The 15803-nt window shown below is 46.9% G+C and overlaps 1 pseudogene; it reads right to left on the bottom strand.

The window, feature by feature from the left end:
- Positions 793 to 14371, bottom strand: LOC100513068 (annotated as a pseudogene).

Raw genomic sequence — 15803 nt, 5'->3', positions numbered from 1 at the left:
CAAGAGATTGGATATAGTTCCCTGGGCTACACAGTAGGACCTTATTGTCCTAAATGTAATAGTTTGCATCGACCAACCCCAAACTCCCCGTCTACCCGACTCCGTCCCTCTCCCCCTGGGCAACCACAAGTCTGCTCTCCATGTCTGTGAGTGGGTTTCTGTTTTGCAGATAGGTTCATTTGTGCCCTCTCTTAGATTCCACACATCAGCGATAGCATAGGGTATTTGTCTTTCTCTTTCTGACTTACTTCACTTAGAAGGACACTCTCTAGTTGCATCTGTGCATGCTGGTCCCTGGCTAACTGCAGGGCAGATCTCTGTTGAGGGGGCCCCATTGCTTCCCACAAAGGCACGTGACTCCTATCTCCTTCCCGTACTCAAACACCACAGGGATTCTTTCTTCAACGTCATGTATTCAGAGGGCAACGTTCCCTATAGAGCCTTGTAGGGAAGATTGCTCTGGTTGAAACATTGGCATTCGCTGATCATGATCCTTCCTATATTTGAGAACTCGCAAGACAGGAGGAAGACAGGGAGCTCCTGCCGTGGCTCAGCGGAAACAAATCTGACTAGTATCCATGAGGACGCATGTTTGATCCCTGGTCTCGCTCAGTGGGTTAAGGATCCGCCATTGCTGTGGCTGTGGTGTAGGCCATCACCTGCAGCTCTGATTCGGTCTCGACCCTGGGAATCTCCACATGCCATGTGTGTGGCCCTAAAAAAAAAAAAAAAAAAAAAAAAAAAGAAAAGAAAAGACAGGAGAAAGATAGAACCTAGCCCCTCCTCCCGGAGTAGGTCCTATTTCCACCTCTCAGGGCTCTGGAAGACAGACGTGGGGATGTGGGAGATAAGTGGGTGTGAGAGAGCCCTGCTGGATGTAGTCAGTATATCACGAGACGTACTAGAGTTACGTTGCCAGACAGGCGAATGCTCCTGTCTAGGACTTGGGCTTCAAGGAATGATGGAAAGATCTCAGACCGGTAGAAATGACGTGTGGTGGGATGCTGTAGAGGGTGGTGTGGTGGCTGGTGCAGGTGGCTTTGTCCACCAGCTGAGCAGGGTCAGAAACGTGGGGCAGCAGTGCTAGCTGCAGCCAGGGAGAAAGCTTTCTCTTTCCGACTTCCTTCACTGAGGAGGACACTCTCAGGTGGTGCTCACTCAAGGGAGCACCAAGGTGGTGTTCCCTACGTGGCATCCTGCACAGGCTCTTCTTCTGTTGTTGTTGTTGTTGTTTATAATTTCAAAAAGTTAGAGTGTGATTGATGTAGCACGTTGGGTCGATTTGTGCCGAACAGCAAAGTGGCCCAGCCATGCATCTATGCACGTCCTCTTCTCATATTATCTTCCATCACGTCCTGTCACAAGAGCCCGGACATGGCTCCCTTGCACAGACCGCTCTCGGGCCGGCTCCTGGCTGTGCCTTGCCTCTCTCGGCTCCTGTGCTGGCTGGGTTCTCTAGGTTTCGCTTTTGTCTTCCGGGCTACCAGAGACCTTTCTGACACATCCCTCTTGTGTGTAGGCGAAGGCCCCTCGCTTGCACAGCGGCCTTGACATCTTTATTCCTCAGGCTGTAGACCAGCGGGTTCAGCATGGGGATCACGATGGTGTAGAACACGGAGAGGATCTTGTTGTAGGCGGAGGCCCGCTGAGGGTCAGGCTGGACGTAGACAAGGAACACGGAGCCGTAGAAGAGGGAGACGGCAGTGAGGTGGGAGGCGCAGGTGGAGAAGGCCTTGCTCTGGGCCTGCAGGGACCTCATCCTGCAGATTGTGCCCAGGATGTAGGCATAAGAGACCACGATGACGGAGATCGTGGGGAGAGTGACGGAGGCAGAAAGGACGAGCAAGATGACATTGGCCGTGGCGGTGTCTGAGCAGGCCAGGTGGAGCAGGGGGGGGATGTCGCACATGTAGTGATCGATGATGTTGGGACCACAGTAGGGCAGGATGAAGACATTCCCTGTCTGCAGCACCGAATTGAGCGTCGCCACGGCACAGGTGGCCAGCACCAGCCGGACACACAAGTGCTTGGACATGATGGTGTGGTAGAGGAGAGGGCGGCAGATGGCCACGAATCGGTCGTAGGCCATGACGGACAGGAGCAGACATTCTTCTGTGCCGAAGAGTCAGCAGAGCCATCTGGACCGCACAGCCCTGAAGAGATGGACCGGTCAGTGGCGAGGAGGCTGACCAGCAGTCGGGGGGTGAACGAGGAGGAATTGCAGACGTCAAGGACGGAAAGCACGCTCAGGAGGAAGTACATGGGGGTGTGGAGGGGGGCGCTGGTGCGGATCAGATCTATCAAGCCCAGGTTGCCCACCAGAGTCACCAGGTAGACGAGCAGGAAGAGGGCAAAGAGGAGTGGTTTTTGGTGTGACTGGTCTGTGAGGCCCAGCAGGATGAACCTGGTCACCGTGGTGTGATTCTGTCCCAGGGCCATTCCCCTGGTGTGTTTCACCCTTGGCAACGCAGAAGAGGAGGAGAAACAAGGTGTCACCATCGCATCAATGGAAAAGTCGCATCGGTCTCTGAGTGGCAGACTGCCCCGCAAATCCCACATCAATCCCGTGGTGTCACATTCATGCTTATGTGCTAAGCATTCCCTGTCCTTTTAGGGAGAGGTCTAAATTCTTTCTTTGTCTTTTTTTTGTCTTTATAGGGCATATGGAGGTTCCCAGGCTAGGGGTCCAATGGGAGCTGTGGCCATCAGCCTACACCAGAGCCACAGCAACATCAGATCTGAGCCTTGTATGCGACCTATACCACAGCTCACGGCAGCACTGGATCCTTAATGCACTGAGCGAGGCCAGGGATTGAACCCGCAACCTCATGGTTCCTAGTTGTATTCATTAACCACTGAGCCACAAGGGGAGCTCTGAAACGTCTAAGTTCTTTAACCTGCCAAATGTCCTCTGTGAAACACCTCTGTGCTACCCTGCTCTCTGCTTATCCTCTTGCAGTTCTGACCAATTCTACAAAATTCTATGTCCTTACAAATGCCTACATTTTTCTGAATTCTATATTTTCGTCTTGGAATGTCCTCGAGTCTCTTCAAGCCCAGGTTAGAGGTCTGCCCCTTCCTCCTTCCCCTGAACATCACAGACACTCCTTCGTTTGAATCAAGAGCACGGTACTTTAACACTGAAAATGTGATGGAACATGATGGGGGATAATGTGAGAAAAAGAATGTATATATATGTGTATGGCTGGGTCACTTTGCTGTACTGCAGTAATTAACAGAATATTATAAATCAACTATAATTAGAAAATTTTTAAAAATGCTCACCCATTTCCTATTGGATTTTCTCACTCCTAGTTGGAGGAAGAGTTCCTGAATCCCTCAATAATTTGTGCTCTGATATCTATCACAATGTCTTATGTCAATGAATGCCTGTAAATTGATCAATTAGATAAGAGAGTCTGTCTCACTCAGGTAATGGCAACTCAATCCTTTCAGTTGTTTTGGCCCAAATGGTCTAGCTATTTTGGACCACATTCCCCCCCCCTCTCCATCTCCTCATCAATTCCCTCAGTGAATCATATTGGTTCTACCTTCAAAATGTATACTGACTTCCCACCCTTTCTTTGCCAGGCACCATCCTATCCTGCTTGGGTTATTGCAGCTGCTCTTACCTGATGTCTTGTTTGAGAAGCAGCCAGGGTGATTCTGTTAACACATGAAAGTCAGAACCCTCACGATGGCCCTCAAAGTCCACTCTGCTATGTTGGCCACCACTCTACAACTCTCTTTGCCTCTCTGTCCTCTTTTCCTCCTCTTCTCACTTATGCTGCTCTAGCTACCAGTGTCTCCTTGCTCTGCTTAGGACAGGCCAGGCGTGACCCAGGACTCTGTGCTAATGGGCCTCCCCCTTAGGAACACACTTGCTCTAATTAGCCGCCCTATGACTCCTTCCCTCTACTCCTTTTTTTTTTTTTTTGTCTTTTTTTGTTGTTGTTGTTGTTATTGTTGTTGTTGTTGTTGTTGCTATTTCTTGGGCCGCTCCCGCGGCATATGGAGGTTCCCAGGCTAGGGGTCCAATCGGAGCTATAGCCACCGGCCTACGCCAGAGCCACAGCAACGCAGGATCCGAGCCGCGTCTGCAACCTACACCACAGCTCACGGCAACGCCAGATCGTTAACCCACTGAGCAAGGGCAGGGACCGAACCCGCAACCTCATGGTTCCTAGTCGGATTCGTTAACCACTGCGCCACGACGGGAACTCCCCTCTACTCCTTTAAGCTCTGGCTCGTATGTCACCTGCTTGGGCCCCCTCCCTAAGCATCCTATTTACATGAAACCTTCTGCTACTCCAGCACTCACTGTCGCTCTTCTTGGCTCAATTTTTTGCCTCCCAGGACAGACTCTCTTCTAACCTGCTATAAACACATAACATTAATTTCATTCATAATCTCCATCCTGACATTAAGATATAAAAACCATGAAGTCAGGCATGGTTGTCAGTCCTGTTTCCTGCTGCATGTCTGGTGACTGGCATGTAGTTGGCCCACAGTAAATAGTAGTTGAAAGGGGATTAATGAAACCTGAAAGGAAGATAGAGTCTCATCAAAGCAAAAGAGGATAGTTACTACCCAGAAGGGTGAGTTTGGAATTCCACTTACCCAAATCAGGTCTTGAACATTGGAGAATATTTATGATAAGAATTGGGTGGGAGTTCCTGTTGTGGCTCAATGGTTAATGAATCTGACTGGTATCCATGAGGTTGCAGGTTCGATCCCTGCCCTTGCTCAGTGGGTTAAGGATCTGGTGTTGCTGCAGTTGTGGCATAGGCCAGCAGCTGTAGCTCCAATTCAACCCCTAGCCTGGGAACTTCTATATGCCACTAGTGTGGCCATAAAAAGCAAGAAAAAAAAAAAAAAAAAGAATTGGTGTAACGTCAACCTAATCACGAGAAAACATCAGACAAACCAAAATCAGGAGACATTCTACAAAATACTTGACCAGTACTCCTCAAAAATCTCAACAGCAAAAAAAAAAAAAAAAAAAAAAAAAAAAAAAGACAAGGAATGATAGATTGGAGAAGACTAAGAAAATTTAGCAACTCAATACAATTCGATACCTGGGTTAGAGGCTGTGGGACAACAAAAAATGACATTGGTGGAAAAACTTATGAAATCTAAATAAAACCTGTAGTTGACAGTATTGTGCCAATTTAATTTTATTTCATTTTTATTTTTTGGCCTCCCTGTGGCATATGGAGTTCCCAGACCAGAGATCAAATCAGCTGTGGCCAACGCTGTAGCTGCAGTGACACCAGATCCTTTAATTCACTATGCTGGGGATTGAAACTGTCCTGGTGTTGCAGAGATGCTGCCAATCCTATCATACCACAGTTGGAATTCCAATATTGTGCCAATTTTAATTTTTTATTTTTGATACTGGTACCATGGTCATGTAGAGAAAAATGGATGAGGGGCAGACAGGAACTCTCTGTACTATGTTTATAACTCCTTTGTAAGTCTAAAATTTTTAAAAATAAAATATTAGAAAAATTAGGTAAGAGTAGAATTGAGAAGGTCCTGTTGTGGTTCAGAGGGTTAAGAATCCAACTAATATCCATGAGGATGCAGATTTGATCCCTGGCCTTGCTCGGTTGGTTAAGGATCTGGTGTTGCTGCAAGCTGCAGCATAGGTTGCAGATATAGCTTGGATCTGGTGGTGTTGTGGCTGTGGTGTAGGCCGGCAGGTGCAAGCTCTGATTCGACCCCTAGCCTGGGAACTTCCACATGCTGAAGGTGTGGCCTTAAAAAAAAAAAAAAAAAAAAGTAGAATTGAAGGATGTTGCACTGGGTTGTGAAACTGGATATGGGCTGGAAGCTGGGGTCTGGAGTACCTTGTTGTTACAGTAGCAGAACCTGACTGTAGGAGGGGTTGAGCTGGTTAACATGCAAGATGGGCTGAATCCTCTGGGGAGGAAGACCCAAGTCGTGAAGTTTTGGCCTAAATCACTGAATACACAACCCTCATCTTGAATCTCGAAAAATCCTAAATTTGTAACCCCAGTTGCTGTGACAGCCTCAGAAGATCGGTGTATGCTTTGCACCCTACATTAATAATTTTGAGTAAGAGCTATTTATAAGACGACAAGTTTTTGAAAAATCATACCACTGAATATGAGTTTGGATACATATTGAATATACACATATTGCACATGCATACTCTTTAAGGTGCTTGAAACTATTAAGAGTGTCTGCTTAATTTGACTGGAAATACAGAGGATGACTAGCTAAATTGAATTAACTAAATCTATGTTTGATTCAACTGTGCTAAAATACGGAAGAGCATTTGATTTATCAAGAATAAACATTTTGATCTAGTAATTTTCAGGAGTTGTTTAAATGCTTAGGAAGACACCTGAAGGGCTTAGGAAATCTGGTACATTCAATTTGTGATTATAGTTTAAAAAGTTTAGGAGCATTTAATTAATCATGTATATAAACAGTGTTTAAATGTGTAGGTGAATTTGCTTCTATAGTTTTATGTGTGTCTGTGTCTGACCTTACTTTGAATTGTTTAAGAGAATTTGATTGTAAAAAGCACATAAATTTTTGGGGGGAATTTGATCTTTTAGGTTTTGGAGCAAAGGAAACATTAACCAAAGATCAAGTGTGATTGTTTTAAATTTTAACAAACATTACTAGATACATAATTAAATTTATTATATCTGGAAATTTCATTTAATGGCCTAAGAAAAACCCAGTTCTAAATTTACATCATAAGATATTATAAGCAATTAACTAATGGCTTTAGATAACCCTTTCCAAGCACAAAAGATCTGGACATTAAAAAAAAAAACCAAAACGCTTCTAGAAGTTCCCATCGTGGTGCAGAGGAAACAAATCCGACTAGGAACCATGAGGTTGCAGGTTCTATCCCTGGCCTCGCTCACTGGGTTAAGGATCCGGCGTTGCCATGAGCTGTGGTGTAGGTCACAGATATGGCTCAGATCTGATATTGCTGTGGCTGTGGTGTAGGCCAGTGGCTACAGCTCTGATTCTACCCCTAGCCTGAGAACTCCCATATGCTGCGGGTGCGGCCCTAAAAAGCAAAAATAAAATAAAATAAAATTAAAAAAATTAAAGTAAATCGCTTCTAACACAGCATGTTTTGGGAGCTCAGACTCCTGTGGATTTGAATATACTGAGGGGGAGAAACAGGAAGGAGCCACAGGATCAAGAACCTTAATTCTCTGAGAAGTGGGGTTCAGGGAGTTCTCCCAGGAGCTGCCAGACATGGGTATGGTTCCAGCTCTCCCACTTATGGTGATGTGACACTGACAAGTCACTTGGAGAAAGCTGAGTCCTGTGTGCTCATCTGCAAAGGGCAAAGACTTTGGGGATTCAGAGATGGTGAGGACAGAGGTACTTTGGAAAGAATGAGGTGCTCATGATAATCCTGGGTGGCTGTGGAGGGAGGAAGAAATATTAGGATGGAGGTAATATTTGTTGAACCTCTGCTCTGCGCTATTCTCTAGGCTAGATGCTCCCCTCCATCCTGACCTCATTAGAGAGGTGAGCAAGCTGCCTGAGGTCCCAAATGGATGAAGTGATATTTGAACCTGGGGGTGACCACATGGAAAGCAATTGGCAAAATCCCCTCTTCCTTGGATAAAGATCACAGCCTCAGGAAAGAAAGTAAATAACACAAGCCAGGGAAATTATTTAAGGAGAAAGAGATAACAGAGGTTAACCAGAGAAGAAGAGTAAACCCCAATCATTCAGCCAGCCTCGGTCAGATGTCTAAACCAGAATAGAACATGTCCTAGGCATAGTATGAAGCCCTTACAAGAAGGTTTTTTGTTTTTTTTCTTTTTTTCTTTTTAGGGTTGTACCTGTGGCACATGGAAGTTCTGGGACTAGGGGTTGAATCAGAGCTGCAGCTGCTGGTCTATGCCACAGCCACAGCAACGCTGGATCTGAGCTGCATCTGAGACCTATGCTGCAGCTGTCGGCAATGCCAGGTTTTTTTTTTTTTTTTGTCTTTTTGCCTTTTCTAGGGCCCCCTCCTAGGCCTATGGAGGTTCCCAGGCTAGGGGTCTAATCGGAGCTGCAGCTGCCAGCCTACACCGGAGCCACAGCAACGTGGGATTCAAGCTGCGTCTGCGGCCTACACCACAGCTCATGGCAACGCTGGATCCTTAACCCACTGAGCAAGGCCAGGGATCGAACCTGCAACCTCATGGTTCCTAGTCAGATTCATTAACCACTGTGCCATGACAGGAACTCTAGGCAGTGTCAGTTTTTTAACCCACTGAGTAAGGCCAGGGATCAAACCCTCATCCTCATGGATACTAGTCTGGTTCTTAACCTGCTGAGCCACAAAGGAAACTCCAAGAACACCTTTTAAGAGGAGTGATTTTTCTCCCACCTGAAGTTTTCTGTCACAGGTTCTAGCTCAGCGATCCATTTATAGAAGGACTTTAGGAGTTCCTGCTGTGGTAAAACAGGATCAGCAGCCAGGTCTCTTGAACACTGGGATGCGGGTTTGATCCCTGGCCTGGCATAGTGGGTTAAAGGATCTAGCATTGCTGCAGGTTGCAATGGAAGTTTGGATCTGATCCCTGGCCCAGGAATTTCCATATGCTGTGGGGTGCCCAAAAGAGAAGGACCCTAGACTCTCACCGTTTACCCAGCCTCCAAAGGTGACCCAGGTGTGCAAAATTTCTTCTACCTGCAGAGGACTCAGACGGGCAATTCTTGTCCTCAGGGGCAGATCTGTTGGATTCCACAAGGGAAATCAGGACCCCACAGGATCCAGACTCTGAGTCACAGCTTTCAAAGTTTCTCCTGCAGGAGTTCATATCTTGGCTCAGTGATTAATGAACCTGACAAGTAGCTATGAGGACTTGGGGTTCAATCCCTGGCCTCGCTCAGCGGGTTAAAGATCTGGTGTTGCTATGAGTTGTGGTGTATGTCGCAGACATGGCCAGGATCCCACGTTGCTGCGGCTGTGGTTTAGGCCGGCAGGTGCAAGCTCTGATTTGACCCCTAGCCTGGGAACCTCCACATGCCATGGGTGTGGCCCTAAAAAGAAAAATAAAAATGAAAAAAAAAAAAATAAAAGAAGAAAAAGTGTTTCCCTAGCAATGACTCGAGGGAGTGCTACTCTGCTCCCTGATCCAAGAACTATCTCTGCTGGGAACTCATGAAGAGAGAACTTGAAAATGTTGAGTGAATCCAGTTCATGGATGTTTTGGGTGGATGGAGGTATAGAAAGAAGAACAATGGAATTATCTTTCAATTTTCCTTTCTGTTTTCAGTTTTGAATGGAGATCCGTGTCTATGGTACAAAATTCAGAGGGGACTACAGTGAAAATAAGTGCCCCCTCCTCCCCGTTCTGATTCCCCAGCCACTCACCTGTCTTCCTCAGACGCAGCCCGCTTCTTCTGTATTTGTCCATGGTTAGTTATTGCTTATATGAGCAATACGTGTACATGTAATCTCCCTTCTCTTTCAAAAGATGCAAATGGGGGAGTTCTCTTGTAGTGCAGTGGGTTAAGGATCCAGCATTGTCACTGCAGTGGCTTTGGCGTGGGTTTGATCCCTGGCCTGGGAATTTCCCCAAGCTGTGGACACCACCAAAAAAAAAAAAAAAAAAAAAAAAAAAACCAAACAAATGGTAGCAAACTATACACATTGTTTTGCACATTGTTTTTTCTCCTTTAACAATAAATCCTGAAAGATCTTTCCAGCCAGCCATTAAAAAAGTGCTGCCCATTTTTTCCCCAAAGTATATTTTATGAAAGTCCCTCCTCTTTTTTGGTGTCTTTTTTAGGGCCACACCCACAGGATGTGGAAGTTCCCAGGCAGGCCGCAGCAACGCCAGATCTTAGCTGCATCTGCGACCTATGCCAGATCTTATAACTCACTGAGTGAGGCCAGGGATCGAACCTGCATCCTCATGGATACTAGTCAGGTTCTTAACCCTCTGAGCCACAACGGGAATTCCAGTTTTTCTTTTTTTAAATACATTAAAAAAAAAAATGATGGGAGTTCCCGTCGTGGCGCAGTGGTTAACGAATCCGACTAGGAACCATGAGGTTGCGGGTTCGGTCCCTGCCCTTGCTCAGTGGGTTAACGATCTGGCGTTGCCGTGAGCTGTGGTGTAGGTTGCAGACGTGGCTCGGATCCTGCGTTGCTGAGGCTCTGGAGTAGGCTGGCGGCTACAGCTCCGATTCAACCCCTGGCCTGGGAACCTCCATATGCCGCGGGAGCGGCCCAAGAAATAGCAACAACAACAACAAAAGACAAAAAAAAAAAAAAAAATGATGGCTGTACGCATGACATATGGAACTCTCCAGGCCAGGAATTGAATCCAAGCCACAGCACCGGCAGCACCGGCTCGTTTAACCCACTGCGCAGGGCTAGGGATTGAACCGGCAGCTCCGCAGTGGCTTGAGCTGCTGCAGTCAGATTCTTAACTCACAGCATCATGTTAGGAACTCCTTAATGCATTTTTACTATAAGTGAACGGGAAAAAAGTTTTGAACTTAAAAATCAAGGCTAGGTGCTGCTCCCTGATGGAAGGTCAGAGGTCAACGTACTGATCCAGAGGCCTGGAACCCAGGAGGACAGGCAGATTCGGAATGTCTGGCACCGAGAACACTGGTCCACAGAGTAAAAGCAGACACCTAAGGGTCCTGGAAGGGCTGGGGGAGGAGAAATTCTACACCATTCTTTCTGCATCCCCACCCCCTACAATTGCAAACGCACCATCAAATAGGTGAACCTGTCATTGCCTTTCCAAAGGGTTTATTCAAGCCACCGCTGGAGCCTGGGGCTGGTGGCTTGTTTCTGGGAAGTGTTATTGCCTAGCACTTGAGAGCATGGGCCTTGGTAGAGACCAGCTCTAGACTTGAATCCCAGTGCCAGTCCTTACTAACTTGGTGACCCTGGACAAGTGATTGAACCTCACTCGGTTTTGTCTTCGGCCAAGTGGGACTTAACAGTACCTATCCCTAGGGCTGCTGTGAGGATTAAATGAGATGAAGCATTTAAACCACTTGTTGTATTGTTTGGCAGAGAGTAAATATAGACGGTCCCTGACTTACGATGATGGTTCGACTTAAGATTTTTGAACGTGACGGTGGTGCAAAAGCATTCACTAGAAAACTGTACTTTGAGTTTTGAATTTTGATCTTTCCTGGGCTAGCAAGATGCTGTAAGATACATTTTTGTGATTCTGGGCAATGGCACCAATCACAGCTGATGAACTTGCAACCATTTTGCACCTAGACAGCCATTCTATTTTTCACTTTCAGTACAATATTCAGTACGTTACATGAGATACTCGACACTTTATTATAAAATAAGGTTTGTTGTTAGATGCATTTGCCCAATTGTAGGCTGATGCGAGAGGTCTGAGCACATGTAAAGTAGGCTGGGCCAAGCTAAGATGTTCAGTAGGTTGAGTATATTAAATGCATTTATTTTTATTTTTTTTGGCTGCACCTGAAGCATGTGGACATTCCCAGGCCAGGGATCAAATCTGTCCCACAACAGTGACCCAGGCAGCTGCAGTGACAACACCAGATCCTTACCCACTGCACCACAAGGGAACTCCCTAAATGCACTTTTTTTCTTTTTATTTATTTATTTATTTATTTTTTGTCTTTCTAGGGCCTCACCAGCAGCATATGGACGTTCCTGAGCTAGGGTTGAATTGGAGCTGTAGCTGCCGGCCTGCGCCACAGCTATGGCAATGCAGGATCCGAGCCTTGTCTGAGACCTACAACACAGATCACAGGCAACGCTGGATCCCTAACCTCCTGAGCGAGGCCAGGTATTGAACCCCCATGCTTAGAGATACTAGTCGGGTTCCTTACTGCTGAGCCACAAGGGGAGCTCTCCTAAATGTACTTCTGGTTTAATGATATTTTTAACTTACACTAGGTTCACTGGAAGCTCACCTTACTGTCAACCGAGGATGATGTGCATTCAGGGCTTGCGATTGATTCTAAGGGGGGGCTTGCATTTAAGTGGAGAGAAAGGGAGCAGGAGAAGAGGTGGGATCATCTGTGAGCACACTCACCTGTGGAGGAGCAGCTACCAACGCCTGCTGAGTCCAGCTCCCGGGGACCCCTGGCAGTGCCTTTCCCTCCCCGTGGCATTGGCTGCCTCTGACCAGCTCCAGATGTGGGCGCTTTCAGTGCTGGTGGGCCTCTGTGTCTCTCCTTCCTTGGACGCCTTCTGGCCGAGCTCTTATCTGGCTTTTCTGCAGAGACCTGTGAGCATCGCCTGGTTTTCGGTTGTCCCAGGGGCAGAGCAGGAAGCCGGTGATGGGTGGTCCAGGACACGTAGAGAACGATGCCCTGAGATGGAGCTCCTGTTGGTTCATGGGATCTGGGCACCTCTGGGGCTCCTGGCACAGGCTTGACTGTCTTGGTTTACCAAGTCGCTCCCCTGAGGGAGGGCCTCTGCCTTAAGTTTAATGAGCGTGAGAGTCCCAAGAGGGGACATTGCGCAGAAACCCATCATAGAGCCTTCGCATGATTATCATTTCCTAGGGGCTTGAGGCAATTATTTTTTCTTCTGTCATTAACAGCAGAGAAGCAGTGGGTGATCTTCTTCCCCTTTCTCATCTGACAAGCCTGAGACCAATAAGGCTCACTAACTTTTTTTTTCCTGATTGCACAGCAAATCACTGGTAATAAGAATAATAGAAAAGGAGTTAAGAACACAATGTCTCTGTGGATGCGGGTTTGATCCCTGGCCTAGCTCAGTGGGTTAAGGATCTGGTGTTGCTGCAAGCTGTGGCATAGGTTGCAGATGAGACTCGGATCTTGAGTTGCTGTGGCTGTGGCGTAGGTTGGCGGCGACAGCTCCGATTTGACCCTTAGTCAGGAACTTCCAATTGCCATAGGTGAGGGTGTAAAAAGGAGAAAAAAAATAGAGAAAGAGAGAGAATAATAGAAGAATTCTCTGGTGGCTCAGCAGGTTAAGGATTAGGCATTGTTGCTGCTGTGGCTCTGGTTGGATTCCTGGCCCAGAAACTACTACATGTCATAGGGGTGCCCCGCCCCAAACAAAAAAGAATAGCATCTAACATTTAGCAATAGCTTTCATGAATTTTACTTCGTTTTGTCTTTATACAAATCCTCTGAGGTCTGATCAGCCAACATTGTTGTTCCTATATTATGGAAGAGAAAACAGGCTCAAGGAAGTGACATGACCCGTCCAAAGCATAGCTGATAAGTTGGTAGAGTCAGGACCAAAGCCAGGCTCTTCTAGCCTTTGATCTTTGCTCCTTCCACAGCTCCCAGCCTCTCAGAGTTCAGTCATCCTGGAATTACTTGACATTACTGGTCTAGTTTATTTATTTTATTTTTTAATTTTTGTCTTTTTAGGGCCATACCGGAGGTATATGGAAGTTCCCAGGCTAGGGGTCAAATCGGAGCTGTAGCTGCCAGCCTATACCACAGCCACAGCAACACCAGATCTGAGCCTCGTCTGTGACCTACACCATAGCTCATGGCAATGCTGGATCCTTAACCCACTGAGCAAGGCCAGGGATTGAAGAACCCGTGTCCTCATGGATCCTCGTCAGATTCGTTACTGCCAAGCCACAAAGGGAGCTCCATTACTGGTCTAGTTTAGAGAAATACTCCAAAATGTTTTTCAGGAGAGGCATAAGCATATTCAGCATCATACTCTGTGCCACAGCCTCTCTGTCCTTGATTCCTGCCCTGCTCATTAACAGCAGATTCTGATAACAGGATCTCTACTCTTTTTCCTCCAGAACTGTGTCCCCAGCGGAATTGGGATCCGGTTTGTCACTGGACCTAGAGTCTGTTCCTGGTTCCTAAATAGGCATCTGCAGCCTAGCCCTCAAAGTACCCGTCACCCTTGGTGCTCTCTGCTTACCCGTCTTTTCATTTTTCACCCACCTCTGGCGCAGACCCACCTCTGACAGCTTCAGGGCACCTTGTTCACACTTCCTTCTTCGTGACCGGCACTTCCTGCAGTGATCCAGCAATCCTGACTGCTTCTCCCAACTTAGGCCTGTCGTTATCACAGGCTTGGGTGCTTTCCCAGGTGGCCAGCCTTTTTTTTTCTCCCAGCTGCTCTTCCTCATCTGTCTCCTGTCACCTGTGATATTCCACCTCTTTCTCCCTGTGAATTTCTCTGCCTTCAGTTCCTGTTTCTTTCTATTTGGCTACAGGTATCTGAGTCATGCCCAAGTGGCCCTGCGATGTGACAGCTCCTTACTTTCTCTGTCTGGAGGCTCAGGTGGAACACAGGGAGAGAGGGACCTCTGTCACAGGGACATGCAGTGCCTGTTTGCATCTTTTCAGATAATTCTACCCCAGGAGGTAGGAGAAAGTAAGAGGAGTGCCAAGGAGCTTCCAAGAAAGGAAGGAGAGAATGCGTGTGATGAATATTTATAGGCAGGCATGAAAGGACCAAGAAGCAGTACATATTTATGAAGCAATGAGGCAGTTTCACAAAACACTGAATATTCATGAGGTCTTAAATTGGCACTGTTGGGTGATGCCCATTTTGGGTCCCACTTGATCACTGCCCAAGACATGGAGATGAAAGGCATGATTGCTGAGCGAGTCACTGGGTACCCAGAGCTACAGGCAAGGCTTACTTGCTCTTGTGTTTTTCTGATGGGACACCTGTTGGCTCCAGGCACCTTCTGTCCTCTGACACCTTTGTTTATCTTCAACTCAATGTTCTCATGACCACATGTCAGTAGGAAAACTGATGTGGCAGAGAAAGAGAGCGGGAGAGCGACGGGTGAGAGATGGAGGCGAGCGTGTGCCCATACACCCACACCCACACACACTCACACACCCACACACCTGCACATGCCACACCCCCACACCCATACCCACACACTGTGTAACACAGGATTCAGGTATGTGGTTTTTTCGCCCTGCTTGAATGGTTGTCTAAATTTATCTCTTTCCTCTTGCTTCTCCCTCTATTTCTGTTACTGATTTTTTTTTTTTTTTTTTTTTTTTTGCTTTTTAGGGCTGCACTTGCAGCATATGGAAGTTCCCAGTCTAGGAGTCCAGTTGGAGCTATAACTGCTGGCCTACACCACAGCTGCAGCAACACCAGATCCAAGCTGCATCTGTAACCTACACCACAGATCACGGCAGTGCCGGATCCCTGACCCACTAAGCAAGGCCAGGGATTGAACCCGGATCCTCAGGGATACTAGTCAGATTCCTTTAGGCTGCACCACAACAGGAACTCCTGACTTGGCTTTTATTTTTTTAGGGCTGCCATTTCCGCCAAGACCGTCCAAGACTGCTGACACCAACCTCAAAGGCTTATGTCCACCTACAAGATTAGAGAGAGGAGTCCACCAAGGATTTAGGTGAAAGACTGCATGTTTAGTCAGTTTTGATAATTTTCATACAGGGACAGAGGACTAATAATAGGACAGGGAGTTGAGGGCACAAAAAAAAGGTAATGGAGAATCTAAGCTGGTGAGGCCACGTGGAGGTCGAGGGACCTTGTAAGATGTAGGATCAATGCACTTGAGATCTTAGGGGGTTCCTAGAGTTGGGGTACTCAAAAACGTAGGCTGAAAAGATGGGGAAGCATTGGCTAGAGTGTAGAAGGCTTAAAATTGAGATGGTGGAGGGGTTATGATTGATGGTGTCAGAGTCTATGGCGTAATCACGGTCCTGAATGGCTGAGACAGACGAGGTCTGAGAAGAAGGTCAGGAGCCAGAAGTCCAGGGTACTAAACGTTCTTCTCAGCCTTGACTGCACATTATAATCATCTAGGGAATTTTTTTTTTTAGTTGTAACTTTAAAAAAAATT

This window comes from Sus scrofa, chromosome 2 (genome assembly GCF_000003025.6).
Source record: "Sus scrofa isolate TJ Tabasco breed Duroc chromosome 2, Sscrofa11.1, whole genome shotgun sequence".
NCBI lineage: Eukaryota > Metazoa > Chordata > Mammalia > Artiodactyla > Suidae > Sus > Sus scrofa.
Note: the sequence above shows the minus strand (reverse complement) of the source record. Positions and strands in the feature narration are given on the sequence as shown.